The 16265-nt window shown below is 54.0% G+C and overlaps 1 protein-coding gene across 3 annotated transcripts in view; it reads left to right on the top strand.

Moving 5' to 3' along the window:
- CLCN4 (Cl-/H+ antiporter 4) overlaps positions 1 to 16265 on the top strand; it is an 80322-nt gene that overhangs the window by 5203 nt on the left and 58854 nt on the right. Inside the window, exon 1 of one of the 3 annotated variants that reach the window (XM_089904812.1) lies at positions 4859 to 8691. The exons of the other annotated variants lie outside the window; for them this stretch is intronic. The gene's annotated coding sequence lies outside the window, so the exon portion shown is untranslated. Of the gene's footprint in view, positions 1 to 4858; positions 8692 to 16265 lie in introns of those variants that run through there. 3 annotated transcript variants of the gene reach the window in all.

Raw genomic sequence — 16265 nt, 5'->3', positions numbered from 1 at the left:
AACCTGAGACAAGTCACTTTGTGTCTTTGGGAGTCAGTTTTCTTGTCCCCAGAGTGACCAAGGAATTTATATCAGGGTTTCTCAGCCTTGGCACTATTGACGTTTGGGGCTGGATAAATCTGTTTGTTGTGGGCACCGTCCTGTGCTCTGGAGGATGTTTGTTTAGCTGCATCACTGGCCTCCACCCACTAGATGCCAGTGGCACCCGCCCGCCAAGTTGTGACAATGAAAAATGTCTCCAGACCCTGCCACTTGTTCCCTCGTGGGGCTCCATTGCCCCTGGTTGAGAACCACTGATTTGGACGATCTTAGATGTTCTTCTGGCTCTGGTGTTCTAGAATTCGTTTTCCTATGATTTGTTTCATGCTGAGCCCTAGGTCAGAGATCCGATTCCCTTTCATGATGTTGTCAATGCGGAGACTTTTTTATGCTGTGGGGTTCCAGAAGTAGCTTCAGTCAAAAAGGGGAGGCCTGTTTTGTGTGCCAGTCGTAGCTGGGAAGCTAGCTTGCCAGAGTGTCAGGGAAAGAGGGAAGAGCACAAGCAGTAGATCAGCGTGTCTGGAACTGGGGTAGACCAGAGTCCCCATCCTTATCTGCAGGAGTGGGAATAGGACCTGTGTGGAGGTGTCGAGGGGAGGGAGTGAGATAACGCGGGTGCTGGTGCCCGTTGTGGCCGTCACGGTCACGCGCTTTACGCTCCAGTGTAGGACTGGCCGCTAAAGGTCTGGCTCTGACACTTCAGAGAGCGGCTTTTGCTGCACCACTTCACCTCTTGGAACCGTTGCCGAAAATGTAAATGGGGCTACTGTACTTGCTGGTCCTGCTTTGGCTTTTGGGGGGATCAGATGGATGTAAGAGGGTCAGCAAGCTGGAAACTCCCGGGAGACAGGAAGCAGTCATGGCAGTGGCATTGCAAGGCATGGGCTATGTGTAGTGGGTTTGGGGGAGGGAGCTTATAATGATCAAAAAATTATCCTTGTCCTCACCACGGGCCTGGGACTGTGGTGTGCCCCTACCCCAATACCCTTGCCCTCAGCTCGCTCTCTCTGCCTCTTCCTGGCCCCATAAAAATTGCTCTCCTGGGGGAGGGTTGGTTCTTTAGCGAGAAGGAGCCAGTGTGCAGAGGCCGGGGCACAGGCAGCCTCCTTTGTCCACTTCCAGCCATTTTCTGTACAGGTGGCGCCCACAGCCGGCCAGGTAGCTTGTCCCCAGAATGGCTTGGCACGCTATGTGGGTCATTGGGCGCTGTCTCTGCACCCAGTCAATGATGTGAAAGAAAATGAAAAAGGAGGAGGGCTTCCCTGGTGGCTCAGTGGTTAAGAATCCGCCTGCCAATGCAGGGGACACGGGTTCGAGCCCTGGTCCGGGAAGATCCCACGTGCCGCGGAGCAACTAAGTCCGTGCGCCACAACTACTGAGCCTGCGCTCTAGAGCCCGTGCTCCACAACAAGAGAAGCCACCACAATGAGAAACCCGCGCCCCGCAATGAAGAGTAGCCCCCGCTCGCTGCAACTAGAGAAAGGCCCCGCGCAGCAAGGAAGGCCTAATGCAGCCAAAAATAAATAAATAAAATAAATAAGTTAAAAAAGAAAAAAAAGAAAATGGAGGAGGATTCTCCATCAAAAGAGACTTAAGAGATGGAATCACTGTCCTAGGCAGCTCTGCTGCTGTGACAGAGTACCACAGACTGGGTGGCTTATCAACAGAGACATTTATTTCTAACAGTTCTGGAGGCTGGAAGTCTGAGCTCAGGGTGCCAGCATAGTTGGGTTCTGGTGAGGGCTCTCTTCTGGATTGCAGATGGCTGCCTTCTTGTGTCCTCGCGTGGTGGGAAGAGAGCTCTCTGGCCTCTTCTTATAAGGGCACTAGTTGCATCGTGAGGGCTCCATCTTCATTGCTTAATCACCTGCCAAAGGCCCCACCTCCTAATACCATCACATTGGGGATTAGGATTTCAATATATGAATTCTGGGGGATACATTCAGTCCATGACAATAACCAGATATAACTTGTGCCCTTGATTGGATCCTGGCTTGAACAAACATCAGTACTAGGCTTTGGGGACACCTGGGTTATTTTTATGTGCCTGCCTCCTAGATCACGTGAGGAGACTTGTAAATTTGATTAGATGCCATAAGCTTGTGGTGTGGTAGGCACCCAGCTCAGCCACTCCTCATTCCTGACACAGAAACAGTGAGATGAGACATGGTTGTTTCCTGCTGCCATGTTTCAGGGTAATTTGTTACACAGCAGTAGATAACTAGCACGTGTATATGTACAGGAGTCTTATTTTTCAGTGATGCATGCTGAAGGAGTTAGGGGTGAAGTGTCATGAGAGCAATAAGTTACTTTTAAAGTTTTTGGTTTCTTTTTTTTTTTTAACATTTTTGGAGATCTTTTTAATGTATGGCTGAATAGAAGACGGATGAATTCTCAAACCTGCTTCTGCATTCAGTCTGTTGCAGTATCACATGTCATGTAGCCTCTGGAAAATTCCACTGTGCCCTCGAATGAGAACGGAAAAAGGCAAATAAAAATTTACAGTTATTATAAGAATGTTTTTGGCAGCATGGACCCCCTTAAAAGGCCTTGGGGACCTCATGGTGTTCCCAGACTACACTTTGAGAACCACAATAATTTACTTTTAAACGGTTCAATGAATGGAGAGAGAGCGAGAAGAGGCAAATACAGTCAAATAGGAACACTGGTTGAATCTGATTGGTGTTATTAATTGGACTCTTCTCCATAATGTGCTGTGTATTTGAAAATGTGCACAATAGAAAGTTCAAAACAAGGTAGAAAAGAAATGTAGACTCTTGGACATGTGATGGATTCTGATTGAGATCTGAGGGTGAAGCCCAAGGGGAGCATTCTTTTTGTTTTTTGTTTTTTTGCGGTACGTGGGCCTCTCACTGCTGTGGCCTCTCCCGTTGCGGAGCACAGGCTTCTGACGCGCAGGCTCAGCGGCTCACGGGCCCAGCCGCTCCGCAGCATGTGGGATCCTCCCGGACCGGGGCACGAACCCGTGTCCCCTGCATCGGCAGGCGGACTCAACCACTGCGCCACCAGGGAAGCCCCAAGGGGAGCATTCTTAACCTGAGCTCCAGGTGCCCTTGACCGCACGAACCTGAGGCCCCAGGTGAAACCTGCTGGCCCGGAGGTTCCCAGCTTGCCCAACAGCCCTCCAGCCCTGCACCCTCCCAAACCAGACCCAGGGGGATTAGTTAGTGGCGAGGAGGGTGGGTGTATGAGCCCTCTGCAAATTCTGACGTGTGGTGGCCTTATTATCAAACCCTTGCTTGACTGTATTGTCAGGGGCTGGCCAGAGATAAGTTGTCCTTTCTAAGGGCAGGGGTGGTTTCCTTTCTAGAGAGTGATAAGTAGTTTTTGAATGACTTGTCTTCCATCGAAATAGTAATGGATGCTTTCTGGGAGGATTTCACGCAGGATAAAGGTTATGGAAAGAAAACAAAGTCTCTTTCCCATTCCCGGTCCCCCATCCCACTTCCAAAGGCAACCACTGATAACTGTCTTATATACTGTTTCAGAAAATGTCTGTGCAAATACATCCGTCTATAGAATGTACGTAGCACTTCCCTTTTTCTTTTTTCTTCACTAGGATGTAATTTACATGGAATGAAATGCATGGATCTTAATTCAGTTGGTTTTGACCAACTGAAGAGAACATTCTTGGTACTCCCACAGGGCCTCATCTTGCCCTCCTTTAGTCAAATCCTCTGGCTGGAGGGTACCACCATGCTGAGGTCTGTCAGCACAGTTTACTTTCGCCTGTTCTTGAACTTCATATACCTGGAGTCCTGTGATCTGTACACTCTTATGTCTGGCTTCTGCACTGAGTGTGATTGTGAGATTCGTCTGTGTTGTATCATGTAGCACCGATTCATTCATTCATTCCATTTTCTTGTGAAAGTACTTGGGAGAGTAATATACTTGACAGACCTCGTTTCTCTTGGTCCTGCTGTTGGGAAGCTGTTGTACATCAGCTCGCTCACAGCATGTTCCAGAGTGTGGACGGTGGGCAAGTTTACTTAACCAGTCCCCTCTTGATGGGTGTGTGGATTCCTCAAGCTTTTGTAATCAGTGCTTGTGGTATTATGCCAATGTAAAAATGCCAAACAGGAAAAGACCTCTGGGATTAATTAAATGCATAGAATTTAGATGTTAGAAGCTAGCTAGCTTCAAAAATCAAAGGAACCCTTATATTTTACATATGACCAAGAGATGTCCCGAGAAGTCAGGTGACTTGCCCAAGGTCACGTGACCAGTGGCGACAGTTGGGGAACAGCCCAGGTCCCCAGATGCCTTGTACAGAATGTTCTTTTTTGCACTGTAGGCTCTGTGAGGGAAGGAGCCGTGCGTGCTTTGTTCAGCACTGTAAACCCAGCACATAGCACGTGGCAGAGTAAGTGCTCATTAAATTTTCGTTGGATGAAAAATTAAGTGAAATGTTAGTACCCTGAGAAAAGACCACCGATATCCTGAGAACTGCAAAGGCATTTCCGTGAGACGTGAGCCTCGATATTCATTCATTCATTCACTCCCTCATTTACTTCTTTGTTCAGCCAGTATCTGTTGGGTCCCTGCTGTGTGTCTAGGCCAGGGTTTCTCACCCTGGACACTATGGGCTCTCGGGCTGGATGATTCTCTGTGGTGAGGGCTGTCCTGTGCACTGTAGGATGTTTAGCAGTGTCCCCGGCCTCCACCCACTCGATGTGGGTTGCAACCACTGCCCCGTTCCCCACTTGTGACAGCTGAACTCCAGACATTGCCAAGTGTTCCCTGGTGGGCCAAATTGCCCCCAGTTGAGACCTACCAGTCTAGGCACTGGGGTTTACCGGGTTTACCAAATGGCCAAGGTTCGTGCCTCGGTGGAAGTGACATTCCAGTCGAGGAAAGAGAAGATAACTGATAGGTTGTGCTGTCGCATGAAATATAGCGGGAGGCGGAGGGTGGGCAGTGGTGGATTCAGAACCCTGGTTAGACAGGGCGGTCACGGAGGCCCCTCTGAGGGCTCACACGTGACCAGGGACTGAGGGGGAGCCACGTGAACATCGAGGGGGCAGAGAGCTCGGGCTGAGGGAACAGCCAGTGCAAAGGCCCTGAGGCGAGGCAGCAAGGAGGTGGGCGTGTCCAGAGGAGAACCACCCAGAGAAGCGTGGTGGGAGAGGTGCTTGGAAGGGTGGCTGGGGGGACCCTGTGAGGACTCGGAAGGAGTGGCACCAACCCTGGTGACTCTAGGTGCGATGGCAAGCCACTGGGTGCTCTTGGGTGGGAGAGTGACACTTCTGGACTTGTGTTTGAAAGGATGGCTGTGGCTGCTGTAAGGAGAAAAGTCAGAGGTGGGTGAGAGAGGAAAGCAGGGTGGCCAGCGAGGAGGTGGATACGGTGGCCACGTGAGCAGTGACCTGGGTGGCCAGGTGAGCTGTAGCTTAGAGGACCGTGCCCTTAACTAATTTAGCAGCCATGTCGTGCTTGGAGCCAGGCGGGCCTTGGACATCAGAGGAGCACGTGTGGTCAGGTCACACTGTGAGTGTGTGATTACAGCGCCTCGAGCTGGAGGCCACCTGCCGCACCTGTCAGGACAGTGTCACCAGTGACGGGCGGCAGTTCGCAGGGACAGCAGAGGCGACAGCTCTTGTATTCCACGTACGACACTGGAAAGGCTCCCGTTCCGGCCTCCTGGTGTGGATGAAGTCGCTCGAGCTTTCTCGCAGGCCCTTGAGCCCGCCGCCTGCATCTTTCCCCGTGAACTGGCTGTTCTCTGTCTGGAGGGCTACGCCACCCCCCGTGCTGGCCAGCCTGGGTCACCCACGGTCCACTGTCGCCGAGCCCTCCCGTGCAGGTCCTTGTGCCGGTCCTGAGAGCAGGGAGCAGGCCGTCGGTTGGACTGATGGAAGTTTGAGACCAGAGCCTTCCCTGTTGGAGGTGACTGTCCCCCTCCTGGGGTCCCGTGCGGGGAGAGCCCCGCGGGCTAGGCCGGGCCCTCGACCCCCCGAGGATGCTGCGGGGCCCACTCCCACCAGCGGCAGCGCTGATCCGGGGGTGGGGGTGGGGTTTGGCTGGAGGGAGCGTGACACAGACACGCGGAGTTCTGTTAATCCCCTCGGGAGGTCTGTTCCTTGCCCTGGTGCCCGGGGACCTGCTGACTCATTTCTCGTGGCTGCTGTTGCTTCTCCTGGGCTCGCCCCGCACTTTTTACCACGTCTCTGGGGGTGGCCGGAGCTTACCTCCTGCCGGGATCTTAGCCTCCCTTCTGGGTCGCGATGGTCAGTGTAAAATTTATTGTTTCCATCCACCGGAGCCCTTGGAGGTGCTGGTTGGGTTAAGACGAGAGGGGCCACCGCAGCGATCCCAGACACATTATTTTCCTCTTAGCTGCGTCAGGCCTCCCACCAGCCCCCTTTTTGCCCAAAACATAGGAGTTGACTGACATTTCAGCCCTCACCTTGGTAACTCCGCTGGAATACGGTGAAGCCACCCTGTGGCCGTGTTGCCGCTGTGGCCTTGCTCTGAGGACACTGCGAAGGACGCCTCGAGGCTGCATTGGAGGAGTCCGTGCATTTAACCTTCACGGAGATGCTAGTTGTGAGTGTCTGTGACATTGTTTTCATCCACGAGGGGGAGTAGCCCACATGAGCAGGAAGTAGATTGTTGCGGAGGAAGATGGTCTGCAGAGGTCCCAGGAGAGGGAGGGACACCTCGGCCTTTCTCACGAGCATCGTGTTCAGCCGCTGTTATGGGCTGATATTGTGTCTCTCAGAGCTCACATGGGTGAAGTCCTAATCCGTAGTACCTCAGAGGACGACCTTACTTGGAGACGAGATCTCTGTAGAGGTAATCAACTTAGAACGAGGCCACGAGGGTGGCCGCAGTCCAGCGTGACTGGGGTCTTTATAAGAAGAGGAGGTTTCTGCACAGACAGGCGCAGAGCGAAGAGGGTGTGAAGGGGCGCGAGGAGAAGATGGCCGTCTACCAGCCAGGGAGAGAGGCCTGGGACGGATCCTGCCCTCACAGCCCCCAAGGAACCAATCCAGGCGTACTGTCGCCTGGATCTCAGGCTTCTGGCCTCCAGCATTGGGAGACAAGAAGTTTCTGCCATTGGAGCCACCCGGCCTGTGGGGCTGGTCAGGGCAACCCAGGTGAACTAATGCAGCAGTGTTTTCCGGGGCACACGAGCCATCGCCCACCCGGGAGGTTGGACGGTAACCCAGCAGCCTTTACTTGAGTGCTTTCCGCACAGCTTAGGAGAGGCTTGGCGAGCAGTGCCCTCTCCGTGGAAGCAGGTAGCTCTTGGGTCCCGAGAGGAACGAGGCGTGTTCAGTCCTCTCACGACCCAAGAGGAAGGGCCCTCGGGGCCCCGGTGGGAGTCTGGCTCCCCGCTCACTGTCTGTGGGACTTGGGCTTGAGACCTAACCTCCCCTCTGCCTCAGTTTGCTGATCTGTAACGTGGGCCTGAGGGTGACGCCATTTACTTCAGAGAGTGTCAGGAGGCCTGGTGGCGGATGCGTGTGAAACGCTTAGGACGGGAGCCCTGTACAGAGTCGTTGTTGTTCTTATTACTGTGAGGAGGGGGCTCTGGGGACGGTCTCCATCCTTGGCCCTGGGTGCCGGGAACGCGGAGAACTCATCGCCATCTCCCTGCCCTCTGCGGGCGGGGGATGTGAGAACACCGAGTCCATTGCGTCACCGGAGGCCGTGTGCAGTTGGCCTCGGCCGCTTCCCAGCACTCAGGCTGTGTTCCGAAAGGGGGCAAATAGCCGCGCAGCCCTGGGGGCCACAGGAGCCGTGCCACGGAGGGCGGCCGCGCCCTGCACCAGCTCGCCAGCCTTGGGGGGCAGAAGGGGTGCGGGGAGGGCTGGGTGCTGGGCAGGGGCCAAGGGGGAAGCAGGAGGGGGAGGTAGAAGTGACCCTCCGCCTCTGTGCCCTCTCCAGGCACCATTTTGAAGCTGACAAACTTTAATTCTCACGTCTCTTTCTGCGCATCCTGCGGTTTGAGCTTTCTTCTCTTGGGGACGCCCGAGGGTGCCGTGGCCCTCGGCCGCTCGCCACGTGGCCACCAGGGGGCTCGTCTCAGTGTCAGCGCCGCTGGGCCTAACTCCCCCGGGGAGCGCCGTGCGGTGGCTGGAGCATTGGCTAGAGGGGCTGGATGAAGCGTGGCCTGTCACCCGCCTAAAGGTGTCTGAATCTTGAAAGCGAGACTCCATCACCTCAAATGAATTTGAAGTTGCTGGGGTTTCAGGTGAGATGGCGAGGGGAGGGGAGGAGCTTTGACTAGTGGGGGAACTGGCCTCCAGGACGGGCCCGATGACTGCCTCCTGTGTTCATGGCCAGGTGCAGCCTCTCCCACACTGAGTCCCTCAGGGCTGACTGCCACCGGCGGGGTGCGCTGGAAGGGACGGCGTGTGACTCGCCAGGCTAGGTCATAAGAGACGGCTGCTTCCACCTCGCTCCCCTGGAGCACTTGTTCTAGAGGAAGCTGACTGCCATGTCCCGAGGACGCTCAAGCAGTCCCGTGGAGGCGCAGGGTGCAGTGGAACTGAGCCCTCGCGCCAACAGCCAGCACTGACTTGCCTTCAGATGCCTGCGGCCCTGGGCAACAACCTCCGGAGAGACCTCGAACCAGAAAGACCCAGCCAAGCTGCTCCTGAATCCCCAACCCATAGATACTGTGTAAGATTATATGTGTATTATTTTAAGCTGCTGAGTTCTGAGGTAGTTTGTTATGTAGCATTCTAGATAATACACCTGGGGAGGAGAGGAGCTCCATGCACGGTTTAGAGTGTAGGTTAGGGCATGTTGATGATGAGCTTCAGTGTGCTGATTTAAGTAAATGGACAACTGTGTATATTTCAGGAAAATGTCTACTTCCCTGTGGATCTTCATAGCCTGGAGACTTAAGTCTCCACTAGCCCGCAAATGCCAGTGGGGTTTGGATGTCTGCTGTCACTTCAAGCACCCAGCATTGCAAATCTGGGATGCCACTTTCTTTGGGAGCATCTCCCCTTTTCTCCCTGCACCAGTGAAACGTGCTCCGGCCTGTAATGCAGCTTGGAGCCCATGTCATGGTGGGTTTGCCAACCCCAGTGCTTTTGCTCGGTCAGAGGGTTTAGACTTTGGACATGAATTATTTCGGTGGGAGATCAGTTTTTCTAGGTAGGTATTTTAAAAGAGAAAGAAAGTAGTTCACAGGCGCTTGAGAGAAGTGTTGCAGCATGCGAACTAAAAAATCTAACTTTTGTACAGTGAGGCGGTGAGATTTAATTCTAGTTGATGGGTCTTTTGGGTTGCCTTGAGTAATAAATCTTTTATTGAAATATATGTGCAGAAAAGTGTGTAAAGTGTAAGTGTACAGGTTGATGAATTTTCACAAAGTGATCACACCTGGGTAACCAGTGCCCAGATCAAGAAACAGGAAGTGCGACTTCCCTGGTGGCACAGTGGTTAAGACTCTGTGCTCCCAATGCAGGGGGCCCAGCTTCGATCCCTGGTCAGGGAACTAGATCCCACATGCATGCCGCAACTAAGAGTTCACACGCCGCAACTAAGGAGCCCACGTGCTGCAACTAAGGAGCTGGCGAGCTGCAACTAAGACCCGGCACAACTAACTAACTAACTAAATAAATAAATATAAAAAAAAAAGAAAAAGGAAAAAACGTGACCAGCCACCAGAAGCCACCCCCATGTCCGTTCTGGTCACTCCTCAGCCCAAGGGTAACTGCTGTCCTGATTAACTCCACACATTCGGTTTGCTTATTTGGAACTTTGTTTTAATGGACTCGTGTTCCTGTGTCTGGCCTTCCCTTGACATTGGGTTTGCGAATTTCATCCTTGTCAGTGAGTGTATGTAGCGGTAGGTTGTTCATCCTTGTGGTTGTGTCTAGTCACATAGTTTTCTCTCTATATAGGTGTCTTTTTTTCTCTTGCTGCTTTTAAGATATCCGCCTTTTCACTGGGTTTAGCAATTTGATTATGCCACTCCTTAGTGTGGTTTTATTCTATTATTTATTTGGGTGCTTGGGGTGTACTGATTCGCTGAGCTTCTTGTATCTGTGGGCTTGTAGTCTCGTAGTTTAAATCCTGTAGAACAGGATTTCCTAGAGTAAAAGTTCTGGGCCACAAATGAAAACATATTTCAGAGAAATTTCTTGAGAGAATTTAAAGGGAGTTTTAAACCAATTTCCCTGTGACCTCCTCCACTTGGATAAGAAATGTGAAGTAGAGTTTGGCTCATTGGGCTGCTAAAGGGGCTGCCAACTCTTGGTGCTACCCCGCTTCCCGCTGTGATGGGTCCAAAGTCCACTTCTTTGGGCTCCCAAGATTCTGGGTCAGATGCCTGTGGTTGGGTGTCAGCCAAGATGTTGGCCGGCTGCACCGAGGAAGAGATCTGTCTATATTTGTCAGCCCAGCTTTTTTCCTGGGTGAAAAGTAATAAGGGAAAAATCAGGATGAATCGAGCAGTTAAAGAAACCCCCCGAACCTAGGAGGGGAAAGCAAGGCATGCCCTTCAGACTCGCGTTGCTACAGAGGATAAAACTGCAGGCCATGGTGCATATGAAAGGCGATGCAGTCAAAGAGACGTGTCCCAACCTCTCATTTTCACGTCTAGTGACTTGAGTATGGTTTTCGTATTCTTTTTGTCCTGTGTATACTCACAGGTAAGCTGTCTTTCTTGTATGTATTTTTGAGTGTGCCTGTGCAGTGATGTCTCAAGCATTGAGCTGACTGCTTGATAGCGTTTTCTATCTCTAGATGGATGTAATTTTGTTTATTTTTTTAAAAAATGTTTATTTAAATGTAGTTGATTTACAATGTTGTGTTAGTTTCAGGTGTACAGCAGAGTGATTCAGTTATACGTATAAATGTAAATATATGTATTCTTTTTTTACATTCTCTTCCATTACAGGTTATTATAAGATATTGAGTAGAGTTCCCTGTGCTATATACAGTAGGTCCTCGTGGGTTATCTATTTCGTATTTTAATCCCAAACTCTCAATTTATCCCTCCCTCCCCCTTTCCCCTTTGGGAGCCGTAAGTTTGTGTTCTGTGTCTGTGTCTGTGGGTCTGTTTCTGTTTTGTAAGGAAGTTCACGTGTATCATTTTTTTGGTTTTTTTTTTTTTTTTGCGGTACGCGGGCCTCTCACTGCTGTGGCCTCTCCCGTTGCGGAGCACAGGCTCCGGACGCGCAGGCTCAGCGGCCATGGCTCACGGGCCCAGCCGCTCCGCGGCACGTGGGATCTTCCTGGACCGGGGCACGAACCCGTGTCCCCTGCACATATAGGTGATGCACATATAGGTGATGTCATATGGTATTTGTCTGTCTGACTTACTTCACTGAGTGTGATCACCTCTAGGTCTAGATGGATGTAGTTTTAATAACGCTCCTTGTAGAGGAGAGATCGTGTATGCGGTGGGTGAAGCTTTTTAGGGTTAACGGATATTGTAACTGTACAGCAGGCTCAGCAAACACTGCCTCAAAGGTGCAGATGGTAGATGGGGGTGAGTAACGCAGGCCTCTGCCCTCAGGAGCTCAGAGGCAGCAAGCTTTGAAACAATGATTCCAGTTTATAAGTAAGATCGATAATCAAAATAGTAGTAATTAAAACACGACGGGAAGAATGCAGGGAAGGAAATGGAGTGGGGAACAGGGAGGGAATGAAGGGTTATAAGGGCCCCTGGTTGTTAAAGCCCGGTCTGCGGGCCAGCAGCAGCAGCAGCAGCCTTCCTGGGAGCTTGTAAGAAATGCAGATTCTCGGGCCTTGCCCCAGAGCTGCTGAAGCTGAATGTCTGTGGGCGGGACAGGGACCCAGCCCTCCCGATTTGCCAGGTCGCCTGTTGCAATCAATAAAGTGTGTCAGCGAGTTTTCCTGCGTTCTTGCATGGATGGCAGGTTTTACTTTGCCCATTAGTACAACTTACCCATTTGGTTTCTTTTAAGGGTCGTGCTTTGGTGTCATCCCTAAAACCTCTGCCTAGCCCTAGGTCACGAAGATTTTGCCCATTTGTACCGGGCCATAAACGTCACTCAGGGATTTACACAGGCAAAGGCATCCCTGGTTGAAGAAAGGGAAAATGGCCTGCGATGCTGCCTTCATTTGGGTTCTCTCGGAAGCGGACCCTGAGACGAGGATTCTGGTGCAGGGCGTTTCTTGGGTGCTGCAGGGACCCTGGGAGGGGCGACTGGGAGAAGAACGCACCCGTTAGAGCCTGGGCTGTTAATGCAGCTCACCATGTGGGCAGCCGGAGCTTAACTGCATGCTTTGGAAACTCTAGGAAATGATGCAGTGTCACGAGCTCCCCAAGGTCACCTGCGGGTTCACTAGGAGGACCTAGTGTGGGTTCACTAGGGGACTCGGTGTATAGTTGTCTTCGCTGCTGTGACTTCCTCTGATGGTAGGGTATAAAGCAAAATCAGCAAAGGGAAAAGGCGATGGGGCAAAGTCTGGAGGAAACCAGGCTCCGGCTCCCAGAGTCCTCTTCCCGTGGAGTCCCACAGGGATGCGCTTCCTTTTCCCACAGTGAGCTGAGGCAACACGGGTGAAGTGCCCTCTACCCAGGAAGCCTGTTACGTCTCAGTGCCCAGATTTCTGTTGGGGGGCTGGTCCTGTAGGCACTCTCTGTCCAGCTTGTATCAAAATTCCAGACTCCCAGAAGGAGAGCAGGGGTTCAGTATCAGTCACAGTATTTGGACAGCCAGTTTAGGTACTGCGAGCCATTCTTATCAGTTCTGGGGATGGTGTCAACCCTCCTGAAATCCACGTTCCCAGGTGCCAGCCGAGGGCCAGCCTTGCCAGCAGGCCTTCCTGAAGAGAGCAATCTCTGGCCTGCAGTGCTAAGTCTTTTCTGCACAGGTATGAAACACATGCCTTGAAATGACCCCATTCAGGGGGCGAGGGAGTGGGAGTATTTATGCACCAGTTCCCGAGACATCGGTTAATACCTGCTCCCAGTAATGCTCTTCAGGCGTGCCACGCCAGCAGAGCCACCTTCCACAGGGCCGGAGGCAGTGACCTCAGGCACACACATACAGCTGGGAATCAGCTGGAGCTCACTGGAAGGTCTTGAGGGATATGGGTGGGGCACTGGGAGCATCAGGTACAGTAGTTATTCTAGAAATTGGGTGGGGACGACAGAGCCGTGTGTCCAGGGCAGTTCACATGTGTGTAGTCATGCGGCAGTATTACAACTGTGGGTGAAACGACCAAGGTCAAGGCTTCCCTCTAACTTCCTTGGGCTGTGGCAGGAATGCTGGGTAGGAGGCACCGGGAGAGCCATGGATGGGCGCCTCCTCCCTGTGTCTGCCTGTTTCTTTCTCTTCTTCTGAGCCTCCCATATGCATATATTTGTTTACTTGATGGAGTCCCATAAGTCCCTTTGTGTGTGTGTGTGAGCGAGCATTGTGGGGGCAGAAGATACTGGTATGTTTAAACAAATGTTTGCTATAGGCTGAAACATGCGTGGCAAAAAAAATTTTTTTTCTTTATCCACACGAGCACATTGGGAGACCCATGTCTGCTGTGTAATTTGAAGTTAGCTGTGAATTTGTATTGGATTGCACTTTTTTTTTTTTTTTTTTTTTTTTGCGGTACACGGGCCTCTCGCTGTTGTGGCCTCTCCCGTTGCGGAGCACAGGCTCCGGACGCGCAGGCTCAGCGGCCATGGCTCACGGGCCCAGCCGCTCCGTGGCATGTGGGATCCTCCCGGACCGGGGCACGAACCTGTGTCCCCTGCATCGGCAGGCGGACTCTCAACCACTGCGCCACCAGGGAAGCCCTGGATTGCATTTTTGAAGCGTGTCACGGTGTTGTGTGCACAGAGATCCAGGGCATGAATAAAGGCAGGCCGGCGTCCCCGCATTCATTTTAAGGTCCTGATTTCCTCCCCCCCGTCAGAGAACTGAGTGGATGGGGAGCTGGCCTGGCTGCCCTAGGAGGAGGGTCTGGGGGGAAAGGGTTTACACTGGATCACAAGTTCATGATGATGATCGTGGTAATGCAGCCCTCGAGTAGAGGTGTGACACTCTTCAAAGGCAGGAGCTCCAAGGCTGCCCTCTTGCCCAATCCCCCCTCCAGGATCACAATCTGCATTTTAATAAGACCCCAGGGGATTCATGGGCTCATCCCAGCCTGGTTCAGGGTCTCACCTGAGAGGCTGCACTTTGGAAGCACCTGGGGAGCTTTAGAAATGCTGATGCCTGGGCCCCCCAGACCCGGATTTAACTACTCCCGGCTGGACCTGGGGTTGGGGGCCTTTGTGAAAGGCCCCAGGTGATTGGGCTGTGCAGCCAGGGCTGGGACCAGCCTGGGACCTGCTCACCGCGCCTCCGCAGAGCTCTCCTTTCTCAGCCCCCAAGACACCTGCCCTCCTGCCTGCCTCTGACCATGAATTCTTTTTTTAAAAAATTAATTAATTAATTAATTAATTTGGCTGCGTTGGGTCTTCATTGCTGTGCGCGGGCTTTCTCCAGTTGTGGCGAGCGGGGGCTACTCTTCGTTGCGGTGCACAGGCATCTCGTTGCGATGGCTTCTCTTGTTGCGGAGCACGGGCTCTAGGTGCGCGGGCTTCAGTAGTTGTGGCACGTGGGCTCAGTAGTTGTGGCTCACGGGCTCTAGAGCATAGGCTCAGTAGTTGTGGCGCACGGGCTTAGTTGCCTCGCGGCATGTGGGATTTTCCCGGACCAGGGCTCGAACCTGTGTCCCCTGCACTGGCAGGCAGATTCTCAACCACTGAGACCCCAGGGAAGCCCCTGACCACGGCTTCTTAATCCGCTTGGGCCGTGATTCTGTCTCTGGCCCCCAGTCCCGCCTGGCTCCCCGCGTTTCTTCTTTTGAGATTCTTTTCCCATATAGGCCATTAGAGAGCACTGAGTAGAGTTCCCTGTGCTGTACAGCAGGTTCTTAACTGTCTGCTAGTGTGTGTATATGTCAGTGCCGATCTCCCAATTCACCCCTCCCTCTTCCCTGGGTTTCTCACTTCAGCCCGGTCCCTTTTCTATATTCAAAGTGTGGTCCGCAGACCGGCAGCAACAGCTTGTGAGAAATGCAGAGTCTCAGGCTCTACCCTGGCCATGCTGGATCAGAATCCGCATTTAAGCCAGCTCCCCAGTGCTCCAAATGTGTGGGAAGGTAGGAGAGGCGCTGCTGTCGCTGTCTGAGCGGGGAGAACTGGTGGGAGGGGCGCCGCTCTGGCCGTCAGGGCCGGGAGAACTGGTGGGTGGGGCGCCGCTCTGGCCGTCAGGGCCGGGAGAACTGGTGGGTGGGGCGCCGCTCTGGCCGTCAGGGCCGGGAGAACTGGTGGGCGGGGCGCCGGTGTCGCTGTCAGGGCGGGGAGAACTGGTGGGAGGGGCGCCGCTCTGGCCGTCAGGGCGGGGAGGACTGGTGGGAGGGGCGCCGCTCTGCCTGTCAGGGCCGGGAAAACTGGTGGGAACGGTGCCGCACTCGCTGTCAGGGCCGGGAGAACTGGTGGGGGGGCGCCGGTGTCGCTGTCAGGGCCGGGAGAACTGGTGGGAGGGGCGCCGCTCTGCCTGTCAGGGCCGGGAGAACTGGTGGGAACGGTGCCGCACTCGCTGTCAGGGCCGGGAGAACTGGTGGGAGGGGCGCCGCTCTGGCCGTCAGGGCCGGGAGAACTGGTGGGAGGGGCGCCGCTCTGCCTGTCAGGGCCGGGAGAACTGGTGGGAACGGTGCCGCACTCGCTGTCAGGGCGGGGAGAACTGGTGGGCGGGGCGCCGGTGTCGCTGTCAGGGCCGGGAGAACTGGTGGGAGGGGCGCCGCTCTGGCCGTCAGGGCGGGGAGGACTGGTGGGGGGGCGCCGCTCTGCCTGTCAGGGCCGGGAGAACTGGTGGGAACGGTGCCGCACTCGCTGTCAGGGCGGGGAGAACTGGTGGGGGGGCGCCGCTCTGGCCGTCAGGGCGGGGAGGACTGGTGGGAGAGGCGCAGCTCTGGCTGTCTGGGCGGGGAGAACTGGTGGGAACGGTGCCGCACTCGCTGTCAGGGCCGGGAGAACTGGTGGGCGGGGCGCCGCTCTGGCCGTCAGGGCGGGGAGAACTGGTGGGAGGGGCGCCGCTCTGCCTGTCAGGGCGGGGAGAACTGGTGGGAGGGGCGCCGCTCTGCCTGTCAGGGCCGGGAGAACTGGTGGGAGGGGCGCTGTCCTCGCTGTCAGGGCGGGGAGGACTGGTGGGAGGGGCGCCGCTCTGGCCGTCAGGGCGGGGAGGACTGGTGGGAGGGGCGCCGCTCTCGCTGTCAGGGCC

Source organism: Delphinapterus leucas, chromosome X (genome assembly GCF_059928025.1).
Source record: "Delphinapterus leucas isolate spDelLeu-1000000601 "Yukka" chromosome X, BTC_Dleu_Yukka2, whole genome shotgun sequence".
Taxonomy (NCBI): domain Eukaryota; kingdom Metazoa; phylum Chordata; class Mammalia; order Artiodactyla; family Monodontidae; genus Delphinapterus; species Delphinapterus leucas.
This window is presented reverse-complemented; position numbering and strand designations above follow the sequence as displayed.